The 12,966-nt window shown below is 48.9% G+C and overlaps 1 protein-coding gene across 8 annotated transcripts in view; it reads left to right on the top strand.

Annotated features, from left to right (window-relative positions):
• The first annotated feature begins 1,623 nt into the window (after positions 1 to 1,623).
• PIK3C2B (phosphatidylinositol-4-phosphate 3-kinase catalytic subunit type 2 beta) overlaps positions 1,624 to 12,966 on the top strand; it is a 58,997-nt gene continuing 47,654 nt past the window's right edge. For 4 of the 8 annotated variants that reach the window (XM_082392450.1, XM_082392454.1, XM_082392453.1 and 1 more), the window contains exon 1: positions 1,625 to 2,125. The gene's annotated coding sequence lies outside the window, so the exon portion shown is untranslated. The other 4 variants (XR_014244771.1, XM_082392455.1, XM_082392452.1 and 1 more) reach the window with 4 other exon arrangements.

A 12,966-nucleotide genomic window follows, 5' to 3' on the forward strand; every position in this document is an offset into this window, starting at 1 on the left:
ACAGGCACACAGTAAGCTGTCACAAATATTTGTGTTGTGATCAAGCAGTGAATGAGTGAGTGAATGAATGCATGTTTTTATCCCCTGTGGCTCTTGAGGATCATGAAGAGCATCATGTAGACGCCATGATACATGCAGAGCATGCTGCCTGCGGTCATCAAAATGGTCCATTACATTCTCTCCTTTGATCTTCACAACAGCCCTGAGTGGTAAGCGAAGCTGATGGAACTATTGATGCTCAGAGGGCGAATTGGACTACCCAAGGTCCCGGCACAGTGGGTAGAAAAGAAACACAAGCCTCTGTCACATCTCCTTTCATGAGCTTCTCCTCCCATTGTCTCATTCAAGGTTGCCTGCAATTAAGGGTCCTTTGCATCTGCCCAGATTTCACCTTATATGAGAACAGAACAATATCCCAAGAGATCCTTCTGAATCATGAACTCACTTTTTTATATTGCTTTCTTCCCCCACGTAGGGCTTCCTCTGGTTATTCAAATTCCCTTCCCAGCAAATATTTATCCTCCTTTGAGCTCTGGAGTCTCTTCCAATTCTGTAAGTCTATGAATCTAAGACTTGTGTTGGGTTTGTTGAAGTCTCATATTAGTGAGGAAATTTTAAAAGGCCCCTGATATTTTTAAAAGGGCCTTTCCGACACCCTTAAAAAAAAAAACCCCCACAAAACTCCAGTGAACCCAAAACAGGCTGGAAGAGTAGCTTTTAACAAATATTTAAAAGCTACTAGGGGCAGCTTTGCAGAGAAGCTGCAGAAGGGGCAGGTTTGCCGATGTTTCCCTGGGAACCCTGGCTGCAGAGTCCTGGGTATCTGATCAGAGGCTGGGAGTCTTGAGCCTTAGATACCTGAAGGGGACTGCAGGGGAGGGAGGCTGAGAACCAGGTGTTGATCATCGTCTGGCAAGAAAGAAAGAAGGAGGGCCCTGGGGGAGAAAAAGATTCAAGTTTTGAGGAAAATGTACTTTGAGATCAGAGATCATAGTTATTATGCAAACCAAATGCAAATGAGGATCTGGCCAACTATTTGTTTCTTTGGGTGGAGCCCTTAGGAAAATTCTTCTAGAGACCACTGCTCAAACAAAGGTACTGAGTCAAAATTTTAAATATAACACACTATGAAAGATTTTTTTCCCCTGCGATAGTTGGGTTGGAGGACCTACTACCACCGCTCCCCCCTCAGGTTGTAGATTGCTATTTTCTGGGGCTCGGGTCAGACAACCCACTAGGGCGAGTAGAAAAACTAATGAGCCTGAATGTGCAAAGCGCCGAGACAGCTTCCCCCCACCGCCACCTCCATCCTCAAGGTAGGGGCTCCTTCCGGCATCTCTATCTTAATGATGGGGGGAAAATTCCGCAAACCGATAACTGGACCTCAAAACTCTGTCATTTCCAGTAGAATGATTTGGCATTCATCTGACACAGAGCAAAGGGGTCCCAGCAGGGAAAAGTAACGACCATCTGCAAAAACCCTCACGCAAGTGGGAAGTGGAAATCTTGGCTCTTGGATTCCCGAAGCACAACTTGACGCCAGCGCTTTTCTCTTCCCCCACGCACTGGGAGGGGAGGGAGGGAAGGAGGGAGGGGAGGGAGGGAGGGAGAGGAGGAGAGGAGAGGAGAGGAGAGGAGAGGGGAGGGAGGTCAGGGTTCCAGGACCCGCCCCATCCTCCCGCTCGCGGCGCAGTGGGCGCCGCGGGCTGGAGCCGCGGCTGGCGGCTGCCTGTCCGGGCTGGGTCTGGCCGAGCCTCACGTCGCCGTGCAGTGCGCCAGGTCTCCGGGAGATGGCTTCTCCCCTCTCGCCCGCTACTCCCGCTATTGTCTCACCTGGGGTTGCCTGACTCTGCGGGCTCGCTCACGCTCTCGGCCTAGAGGACCCCCCCCCCGCCAGCCCCCGCGCTGCGAGCTGGTCCTCGCGCCCTCTCCTGCCTCTTCGCTGCCCCGGGAACCCTGGGGTCGGCGCCCGCCGCGTGCAGCTCGGAGGGGGAGCGGCCCGGGAGGAGGCGGTGCGCGGCCGCCTCGCGTGGGTGCCGGAGCCGCCCGGAGCCGTGGAGCCAGCAGCCCTGGTCGCCGAGCACACGACACATCAGGTTTTGCAGGAAACTCGCAGTGAGCACAGGTAAGACGGGCACCCAGCCGGGAGCACCGGCCCGGGGTCTGCAGATTTCCCGCAGAGTGGAGCGAGCGGAGGTCAGGGGCTCTCCCTCCAACATGGCAACAGCCGAGGGGCAACAATGGAACGAACCGAAGGTTCCCGGTGGCGGGACGCAGACGCGGTGAGAACGGAGCTCCAGTCCCGGCGCCGAGCAGGTTGCCAGCCCCCACTGCCTGCCCGCTCCAGAGGTTTCGGGGCGTCTCGGACCCCGGGCACACTCTTCCCCACCCCTTTTCTTCTAAACACACTTCCTGGCTCCCAGCTGCTGCAAGGCGACCTGAACCAGCCAGTGGTTTTGGTATTTGTTTGTTTAAGATGAGAAATAAAAAGCAAAACCTGCCCTGGAGTGAGGGTGTTGGTGGGGTGCTTTCTCTTAGAGTGGGTGGAAAGTCAGCATCTAGCCTGGGAAATATATACATTTTTTTAGCCAGATGGATAGTAGAATTAGCTTCTCCCTTATAAGGATACTGCAGCAAAAGGAGAAAGCTTGGGAGAGGGAGAGGGGCCCTCAGGCCTGAGTTCCGGAGCCTTGGGGGAGGCGCTGCTCTCCTGGCCTGTACTTGTCTCTCATTTTCAGCTCCGACATGGGTGGCTTTGATGTTGGGGAGCAGTCGCAGCAGCAGGAAGCCCAAGGGAGGCTGCCAAGCTGGGGTGGGGTGGGGTGGGAAGCCCAGGGGCTTGGCAGGTTCCTGGTTTGTGGGAAGAGGTTACCAAATGTATGAGGTTAGTGCACACACCCTAGTTGGCTGAGGGGCGTGTGTGAAGAATCTGCCATTGCTCGTGCTCCTTCACGCCAACCTTCTTTCTCTCCGTCTCCAGCCCCTTGGGGGGTCTTTGTGACTTCCCTGCCCCAGTCCCACCAGTCGGGCCTGGGGTGGAATCTCTATTGTCTCGGCTGCCCTGATGTTTTTTCTCAATTCTGTTGGAGAATTTTGTACCCTGTGCAGGCTGGACCCAGCATGGCCCAGATTCCTTAGCACACAACTACCCAGGATCCCAGAAGTGGGCCAACATGCCCCTCCTTCTCTCTCTAAACTACCTGACTGCCTGGGTTATGGCCAAGCAGATGTAAGTCATTTGCACTGAATTCCAACGCTGTGTCTGTCGCTGAATGAAAACTTACTGTATTGCTGCACTAGGCCCTGGAAAGATATTGGAAGAGAAATGGTCCAGGGCGTGGCAAACCTGATCCCCAAATACTCCTCCCTCCCCTCTTCTAGCTTTGGATCCCAGAACAGAGAGGTTATGATGCTTCAGAATTGAAGCTTCTTCAGAGCCTGGAGGTCCCATCTGGGGTTGTGTCCATGGAAAAATTAAGTCGAGGCACAGTTTATAGCTCTGCCTGGCCGCCAGCGTCTGAGGAGATGGTGGCTCTGAGCCGGAACCCTGGACTGAAGCTGTGGCTGCTTCTCCTTTGGCCTTTGGGTGAGCCAAGGTTTGATTTCCATGGCTCTGAATTTACTGCTGAGTGTGCATGGGTGTGTGTGTCTGAATCTGATCAAACTCTCAGCCCTGGCCAGAAGGGAGCTTGTCCATTTCCCTCTCCCTGGAAACATTGGTGAGGGAGGCCCACGGGGTGTGCTGGGGTGAGGAAGGTTCAGTTTATCTGCGTCCTCAGGCTTTTCCCTGGGGTTCTCCTTTGGGATTGTCCTGGAATACCTGCGTCCTTGGCCATGATGTAGTGGTGCTCTAGCAGATACCCCACACCCTTGTGGACCTTTGGTCTCCTCTCTGTGGTTTCCCCACCCCACCTAGGCCTGGCCCTTTGCAGGCATCTCATGTGTATGGTCATTCAGCCTGGACAGCCCTGCTAGCCAGCAGGAATAAAAATGAGGGATCTCTGTTCCCTTTGGGGGTTTGTAACTGGCCATAAACTTCAGGCTCCTCATGCTCCCAGGATGTGAACTTGGACGTGATAATGCGGAGTAGTAGAGAAAATAGTGGGTGGGTTCAGCGTCAGGAGGCCTGGCTTCCTAGCTGTGTGAGCATGGACAACTTGTGAACGTAAGACTCAGTTTGCATATCTGTAAAATGGTGAAAAAAATACCCTTGGCTCATAGGATTGTTTTAAGGATGAAATACACTGCTTACCATGAACTGAATAAAATCATGTATGCAAAAGCACTCTGAAAACTGCAGAGTACTATACAAATGTAGGTTATTCATCCTGAGTTTAGTCTCAGTAATGAGGGAGGGAAAGTTGGTGGTGATGGGGGGAGGGGTGGGAGGAAAGGGATATGAAATAGAGAATGTTCCGGAACCTTTCTTTTCTGACTAAGGGAAGAGTAATGTGACAATGCCAAGGTAACTATTCTTTGGGTATTTCTCTTTAAAAGGTTAGTAGAATGGGAACTGGGAGAGAAGGGAAATCTGCTTAATGATATTTGTAGGAAATCAGGGGGAGACATACACCCCCAAAGGCTGGCTACTGTCTATAGACAGGGTAGTACTGAGTTGGCAAATAATATAATAGCTGACACTTACTGATGTCAGCCAGCTAGTAAATGACAGAGAAGAGATTCAAAGCCCTGATTCCATACCCTGTGCTCATAACCTGGGTGCCACTCTCAGGGAGATATTGGGTCTTGGGAGAACAAAAAGTGGAAGCAGAGTTACAGAATTCATTCATACTGGATTCCTTGATTTGAATGCTTGTGAAATGGCACCAGACTGGGACATACCTTAGATAACAAACTTCTCAAGGACAGAGTTCCTGGAGGACAAATTTCCTCCACCCCGCTCTAGTCCAGCATAGTACCTTCTTAATTCTTGCATTTCCTATGGTCACATATAGCTTTAGAATTGGAAAGTCATTTTCCTGCAAAGAAATGACTCTCCCAAGGTCACATGATTACTAACAATGCTGGGACTTGCCCCACAGATCACTTTACTACTAATGAAAGGACCTATCCTTTGGCACTTCAGAATGTACCTATCAGTGGCCTATCAGTTGACCCTATCATTGTTGGGAAATTCTCTTCTCTCATGGTGATGGAATTCACTGTCCTCAAATCTCCACTTTGTTAGAGATTAAGGACACTGGACACCCGTGTTGGGGCAGAGGCTCTTGAAGTATGGAGAAGGAAGAGGAGAGGGACTCCCAATAGCCCTAAGGCAGAATACAGAATCTGTGACAAGGGATCTTTAGCAATTCATCCTTCCTCTTCTTGAGAACTTCCCGTAGTAGGTGTAGTCTTACCTAGCAGAGGCTTCATAGTGTTTCAGAGAGAAGCCAAAAATCATTTGCCTCTTTGGAAACTCTTTTCCTTCCTCCTTAACTTTCACACCTGCCACTCTTCTTTCTCGAAAACATTGTTCAACTCCCTTCCTCCTGGACCTTTCTCTCTTAACCCTAGCCATCCCTAGTCACTGCGAGACTAATCTCCTGGGCAGTGGTTTCTTTTCTCCTTGGTAGTTCTTCCCACCATGCTTTGTGCTTCCTTCTAAGTCTCTGCCCCGTGGATTCTGTCTTACGGGTTAGCTTCTCTTTCTGTATCCTCCCCACAGTGGAGGTGAATGCCAGGCATGAGAGCTGTTCACACGTGTCCCCCAGGCCCACCAGGAATAAGCTTGCATGGAGGCAACCTCTCCTGCCAAGTTTTTTCTCTCTTTCTATCTTAGTCTACTTGGTACCCTTGACAGCAAACCAGAAGGCACAGAGTGAGGGGAAAAGAAGAGAGAGCCAAGGAGATTCCATTTTGAGGATATAGTACAGTTTGCCTTGCTAGGACGAAGAAATAGATACGAGCTCTTCCCGTCTCAGGTTCAAATTAACCGAGAACCCAGATAGGAATAATGATGGAGCCCTGCCACTGTTGAGACATCTCTGAGAGCCCCACTTTTCTGAAAGCAGAGTGTCTGTCACATTCCTGACTTGCCATGCTGTTGTGTCTTCCAAAGGGTAAAAGAAGTTAAAGTACTAGGAGCACTATTACAGCGCATTTAATTCTGACCCAAGATGGAGAGATTTTTTGCAAATTGGATATTATGGGAACCTAGGAGAAGGCAACTATATTTTCCCCAAAATATTATAACCAGGATGTCAGATTTTCACTTTAGAATTCAAGAAGGCAGATTTCTTCCTTCCTTCCTTCCTCCGTCCCTCCCTCTCTCTCTCTTTTTCTTTCTTTCTTTCTTTCTTTCTTTCTTTCTTTCTTTCTTTCTTTCTTTCTTTCTTTCTTTCTTTCTTTCTTTCTTTTTCTTTCTTTCTTCCTCCCTCCCTCCCTTCCTTCCTTCCTTCCTTCCTTCCTTCCTTCCTTCCTTCCTTCCTTTCTTTCTACTAAGAAAAAAGATGGATACAGTTCCCTGACAAGAGACTTTGAAAGATAGAGTGGTTCCAAACGGTTGGCAATTCTCTGAAGTACAATTTTGATTATGCTGTTGTATATGGTCCCAACAAGGAAGGCAAAAAGGAGCCACTTGAGGAAAAGTTCAACTACCAAGAAAGGCAAGAGCATGTGATAAAGAAGAATAGCCACCAGCACTGAGTGTCTGTCTACCCGTAGCTTTTCAAATTTTATCTTAATTCCACACTGCCCCCCCAATCCTTGGAGGAAATGGATGATAATGGAATTGTCTCATCCCCATTTGCAGATGGGAGAACTGAGGTTAAGCTTAGGTTTACATTCAAACCAAGATTAAGAAACATGGCTAAGGTTGTACAACTAATGAAAGAAAAGCCAAAGTTTGAGTGTAGGTCAGGATACTTCTAGAACCCGTGTTCCTTCTGTGCTACACTGGAGGGACCTGTGAGGAAAAAATGTCAACGAGGCCCAAGTTCTGCATGAGATGGGACTTCCCCAAGCGCCAGGTGACAGCAGCACGTGTTCTTCTGAAAGTCGTCTGTGGAAGAAATGATCACAAGAGTAATGAAAGTCTGTCAGATAATGTTTAAAAAGATCTCATTCGTTCATTCAGCAGATGTTTTTTGAGTGCTTACTTATGACTTTAGGTGCTTTCAGTGACTAGGACACACAGCCTTCCAGAACATATTGCTGGGTTGGGAACATAGACAAGTGAGTAGGCTGGGTGTAGGGGGTGGGGTAGTATGGGATGCTTTGAGAACTCGTAAGCGGGGCATTTAGGGTGGTCAGACTTCCTGGAAGAAATGAAATGTTAGCTGAGATCTGAACAATGAGTAGGCGTTGGGGTGGGATGGAGGGTGAAGCGAGTGGTAAAAGAGGTGGAGGGAAAGTAGTTTAATTTGGCCAGAGGCATTGAAGGAGTTTGCATCTTACCTTTTATTCATCCATCCATCACCCGTTATGCATTGAATGTACATGATGAACCTGACGCTCTCCTCAGTGCACAGCAGTGAAGAGGACAGACAAAACGAACTACCTGGAACAGTGCCTGATACATGGCAAGGGCTCAGTAAATGGTGGTGGTCACAATTATTTTATCATCTTCCAATAGCAGGTTTGTGCTAAACCCTAGGGATACAAGCTTGAGTTCAGTATGGCCCCTGACCTTGAGGTAACCACATTGTACTCCAAAAAATGCAAGTGAACGGATGAGTTTCTTTACGTAGTGCGCTAATTCTGTAAGCTCAGTATGAGTCACTAGTCCTGTGGCTGCCCCAAGAGTTGGTGTAATCTTGGGCAGCATTTCATAAAAGTATAGAAGCTAGGACTAGAGTGCTTAATATTTTGGAGGTCTCTAAATTCTGAGAATCTAACAAATGCTATGGAGTATCGACCTGGAAAAACCAATGACAATTTTGCCTTCCTCATTCAGCTTCAGAATCTCTGATGCTACAACGGGGAAGTGATAACTCTTCTCTGGGTTGGTCAGACCACCCTCAGAACACAGTATTTAACAGCTCTGTGCCATGTGTAAAACATTGTATTGAGCATCGTGAGGAAGACAAAGATAAATAGGAGGTGATTTTTTTCTTCAGATTGATGGGCTTATATCTATACAGTGCTTTGTAACTATAAAGCACCTACATGGATAGGTTGTTTTCATTCTCATCACCAATGGGGTAATACAAAACAATATAAATGCAGTGGGATGCATTAAAATTTTTACAGATGTCCGAAAGAGAGCAAAGTCACTTTCAGTCTTAGGAGATGAAAGAAGGCTCTAACGTAAGAGCAGGTATTTGTAGAGGGCACTAGCATGAGTGAAGTTTTGTGGGAAAACATGGGGCCCTGGAGAATGGTTAATAACCATCAGCGTTTTGGGGGGCATGCAGGGGACTGGGCTGGGACTCAGTGTGGGGGGTCTTGAGTACCTGATAAGGAAGGGGAGAGACAAAGTATTTCATTGGAAGAATGACACGATCAGAGTTGTGCTGCAGGATTCCCTGGCACCGGAGTGCAGATACCTCAAGGAGTCGGCAGGGGAGACAGAGAGGCTAGCTAGGAAGCTATTCTAATGGTCAGGTAAGAGAAAGGAATAATAATTTTTTGGTGCTTAAGATGTGCTTTCTATAGGTTATTTCACTTAATGAAAGTAATCAGAATCTTGGAAAGGAATGGACCAATTTGAGAGAGGTTAGAACAGAAAGGCTGAGGGACTTTCTTCCCTGGAGGATTTTGGGAACGGACAAGATTGGTTGTGGTTCAGTCTGCAAAGAGCACTTGAGTGGGAGTCTGAGACCTGCTTCCCGTTCCACTTCTGCCACTGACTACCTGTGTGACTTCAGGCAAGTCATTTTTCCCCTGCGGTCCTTGGTTCTCTTATCTGCAAAGCTGTGGGTCTGGTTTTTAGGGTTTGTTTGCTTGCTTGCTTATTTATTTATTAGCTTGTTTTTTTCAGTGGCTTGAGACAGTGACACAGTGTGTTGGTGTTTGGGGAGAGCTTGGGGGTGTACCAGAATAGTCACCAATATCAGCTTGAACATTTGATAAAATGCGGTATGCCTGGGTCTCCATGGCAGGATGGGAAAAGGACCTCAAACAATTTTGGCCTCAAACAAGATTCAGTTTAACTTTTATTTATTTATTCTAATTTTAAATGTTATTTATTTTATTATTTGCTTATTGAAGTGTGGATGATTTACAACAGTTTGACTCAGTGTCTTTTACTACTTGTGTGACCTTGGGCAAATTACTCATTCCTTTTCTGTTTTCATAAAATAAGGATAATAATATGCACAGTTAAGGATTGTTATGAGGATTAAACAAGACAATACCTGGCACAAAATGCTGGGGTGGGTGGGGGAGGTCTGTTTCCTTCCTTCTCTTTCTGTGATGCTCCTATTCACTTAGCCTCCCTCTCTGTCCCCCCCACCCCCAACCTACCTTCTCTTTCTTTTCACCAAAACAAAGTGGGATACCCTGACTCCAGGCACGACAGTGGACATATCCGTGTAGTACTAATTTGACAGACTTTGTGATGGAGTTTACATACATTGCAATGGTATTTCAGCAAGGTAGCTAAGGATGGTTAGTTCCATTATGCCTGCACATTCAGTCCCCCCATCTCAGTATCCCTTTCCCTGTGGTCTGGGGATTCTGGACACTGAGGCCATCTCAAAAAGGATCTCATTTCTCAGTTCCCTCTTAGGGCCCTGCATCCTGAGTGGGGTTTCTCCTTTGACCTTGGTAAGAGAGAATCCGTGGTCTCCCCCAGGGTTCAGTGTCCTTGGCTGACCTGGAGCAGGACATCCTTCCGGCCTGCTACCAGGAAGAGTGGAGTGGAACTTCATGGCTACTGGGTGAGGCCAGGCTAACAGCAGCCAAGGCCAAGTATTGGGGGGGAGGGTCAGTGACTTAAAGGGACAAGCTGCCTGGTGGGCAGCACTTGGGGGGACTTGTGTCCTGGAGAGGGGCAAGGGGTTCCTGGGGCTCAGGAACTGGGACCAGGGGAGGCCATGGACAGGCAAGGCCTATGCCAGAGATCCACCTCCCCTACCTTTTAATGGATCATTTCTCCCAGTGCCACTAGAAATTTCCTTTTCCACTTCCAGATTCCTTTAGGTTGAGCACCCCTCTCCTCAGACTCTGCTTTTTAAATGCAAACGTCCCTGGGAGGGACTAACACTTTGGCCTCTAACACCCCTGTGTAAATTAGTATCAGATGTTTGGTGGTGTTTTGTTTTTGTGTGTGTGTGTTTTTTTCTGGTCTGAAAGAAGGGGGCTACTTGAGAGCTGACACCCCTTTCTTTTCCCACTCTGGTTTGTGAGGACCCCAGGGCTTCTCCACTCTGCCTTGACCTAGGAAATAACACCTGTCCCTGAGGCTGTCCAGAAGCCAGGTGACCTTTGGGCAAAGGCCTTCCTGGGCTCTTGTGTCTGGAGTCTCCTTCCCTGGCATTTCCCTCCCCGGTGCTCTCCTCACTGGCCCAGCCTGTCCCCGCATGCTGGAATGTGGACAGGGAAGGCCCAGAGCTGCCTCTGGAGCTTAGAGGTCCTGTTTTCCTTTTTCTTCTTGTTCAACTTTCCGTCTACTCAGAGGCAAAAAATATACAAATCAATTTTCACTGCAAAGTAAAGGAGCTGTTACAGTGGAGGATTACTGGACTGAATGTCAATATTATGTCATAGTATGAGTGTGTTTCGTGTGTGGTAATTGCAATCATTGTTGCTTTTGTTGTGATCATCCATTTACAATGCTTGGTGTCAGTTTATTTGTCTTTTGTAAAAATAAAATACAGTGTGTGTGTGTGAGTTGTGGGGAAAAAATTTATTAGATTTATAGATAGAATAAGATTTGTAGTCTGAACTTAAAAGCTTAAAGAAAAAAAATACTTCATTGCTTCAAAAAAAAACAAACAAACAACTTTCCGTCTACTTTTCTCAGGCTTCTTTGCCAGTGGCACTAAGGCTGTCACCTCGTGGTGTCTAGGCCAGCTTCTTCTCCTACCCTTAGGGAGCTAATGAGGGAATGAGTCGGAGGGTGCGGGAAAGTGTGCAGTTTGTGTGATTACTGTGGCTTTGGGTCCCTGGGAGTGACTGCAGTCTATCAGGGATTTTCTTGATTTGGGGAGTTAGCACTAATTGCAGATATTCTCTATTATTAGACTGCATGTCAAGATTGCTGGTTTAGGGACTGTGGTGTCAGAGGGACAGTGGGCAGGGCTTGTGGACAGTGGCGCAGAGCCTCCCTACCAGGAGGGCGGGAAGGAGCTTGCCCTGGGCACGGTGTGGCGGCTGGTCTTTGCTCCTCCGAGGTTCCCACGGATGACTGGCTCAGTCTTTTTCTGCTCGACTGCCTTTTACCCTCTTCCGAGCCAAGCAGGTGGCTGTCAGCTGCCCACACAGCCTGTCCTTGCCCCCTGGCACAGGCAGTGCCACTACACTGGGGCTGCTGGCCCCACCTTCTCTACCCTGTAGAATTGTTCTGGGGACCAAGTCCCTCAGTCCTTCTCGTCCCAGGCTCTGGCACATCAGTGCCAAGTGTGTACTCGTGGGATGGAGTGCAAGGCTGGGGCCAGGGTTGTTTCTGAGGACCAGCACCAAGTAGCCTCCCCACATTGGTTCTGTGGGCCCTTCCCAACTCTGCCGTGGCTCCGCTGTGAGACCCAGGGCAAAGTCGCTGACCGTTTGTGGGCCTCATTCTACTAGATGGTAGGACCCTGTCATGGAGAAGAGAGATTACCTTTTAGATGTCTAAGAAAGGTGCTACCAGAAAATAACCAAAGAATTGTTATAATTGAATGAATTGGAGACACTCCCTAAAGATCAGAGTGTTGATCCCCAGCAAAGATGTCATTCTTTTGGAGGATGGTCTCACTGGCATTCTTCGGTAGACTCTGGTTAGTCTGATGCCTCTGTGGTTACCCTGAGATACACCCCCATCCCCTTGCCATGGGGTTGGGCTGTAATTTGAAGTGCTGCTCAGGGCTGCCTCCTTCCTCCTTGCAGACTCTGATGGGTTAGCCCCACCTAGCTTGTGAGGACCCGGGGAGTCTGGACCTGAGCCGTGAGGTGGAGGACATTGCCTCTCATCTCTCCCCTCTGGTGAGTCCTCCAGGCAGAGCAGAACCTTGCTGGCATTTTGGGTCCTCGCTTTGGTGCCCCGGCTGGACGGGAGCAGCTGTGACCTGCTTTCTGGATCCTGCTTAATGGGCTGGCCTCCTCTAGCGAGTTTTCCCAGCCCGTGAAGGAATCCTGGAGAACTGGATTCCAAAGGGCATGAGCTGGGGAAGCTGGACTGGAGATTCAGCTAGAGGTGACAGAGGCGACAGTCTGAGCCTTGCAGGAGCCCTTGGTTTGCAGCAAGCAAGTGGCACCGAGAAGGGCTGCTGTGTCCCCATGCCCTCCTCCACCCACTTTCTTACATCCTCCTCACAGAGGGGCTTCCTTTATGCTTCAGGAGCCTACAGGACCTTCAGAGAGGCTAAGGTTTCCTAGATGTTGCTGTTTGGAAATGTCAGGTTGTTTTTCTCATGTGGGTGGGCTGGTGTGAACTTTGTCCGTAAAGAAGTTTCCTCAGGAGTCCTCTCAACTGGAGGCCAAGATTATTAAGGGAAGGTCATCCTGGGAGCTCCTCTTTTCCTCCACCATCCAGTCCACCTCCTTTCTCTGGAGGGTCGAGGAAACTGGAAGAGTAATTCTTAACCACCGTGCTCCTTGGAGGAAACCCGGCCGATCTGAACTAGAAGGCCTGGGTCTTGGGGCTGCGGTGGCTGAGGGCAGGGGGTGGAAAAAGCAGGAAGTGTGGACCGGACAGAAGGGAGATGTGGCTGTTCTGGCTCCCGGGATGGTTCCTGGCCAAGACCTTTCTTTCCCTTTTGCCAAACGTTCCATTCAGCTGATTGCCAGCTCCTGGTCCCGGTCCCTGCCATCTTAATCGCCAGCTCTAGGAAGGAAAGTTTTGAGAGGAGCCACGAGCTGCCTCACCTCTTCCATCACTGA

Source organism: Balaenoptera borealis (genome assembly GCF_965194805.1).
Source record: "Balaenoptera borealis genome assembly, chromosome: 1".
Classification (NCBI taxonomy): domain Eukaryota; kingdom Metazoa; phylum Chordata; class Mammalia; order Artiodactyla; family Balaenopteridae; genus Balaenoptera; species Balaenoptera borealis.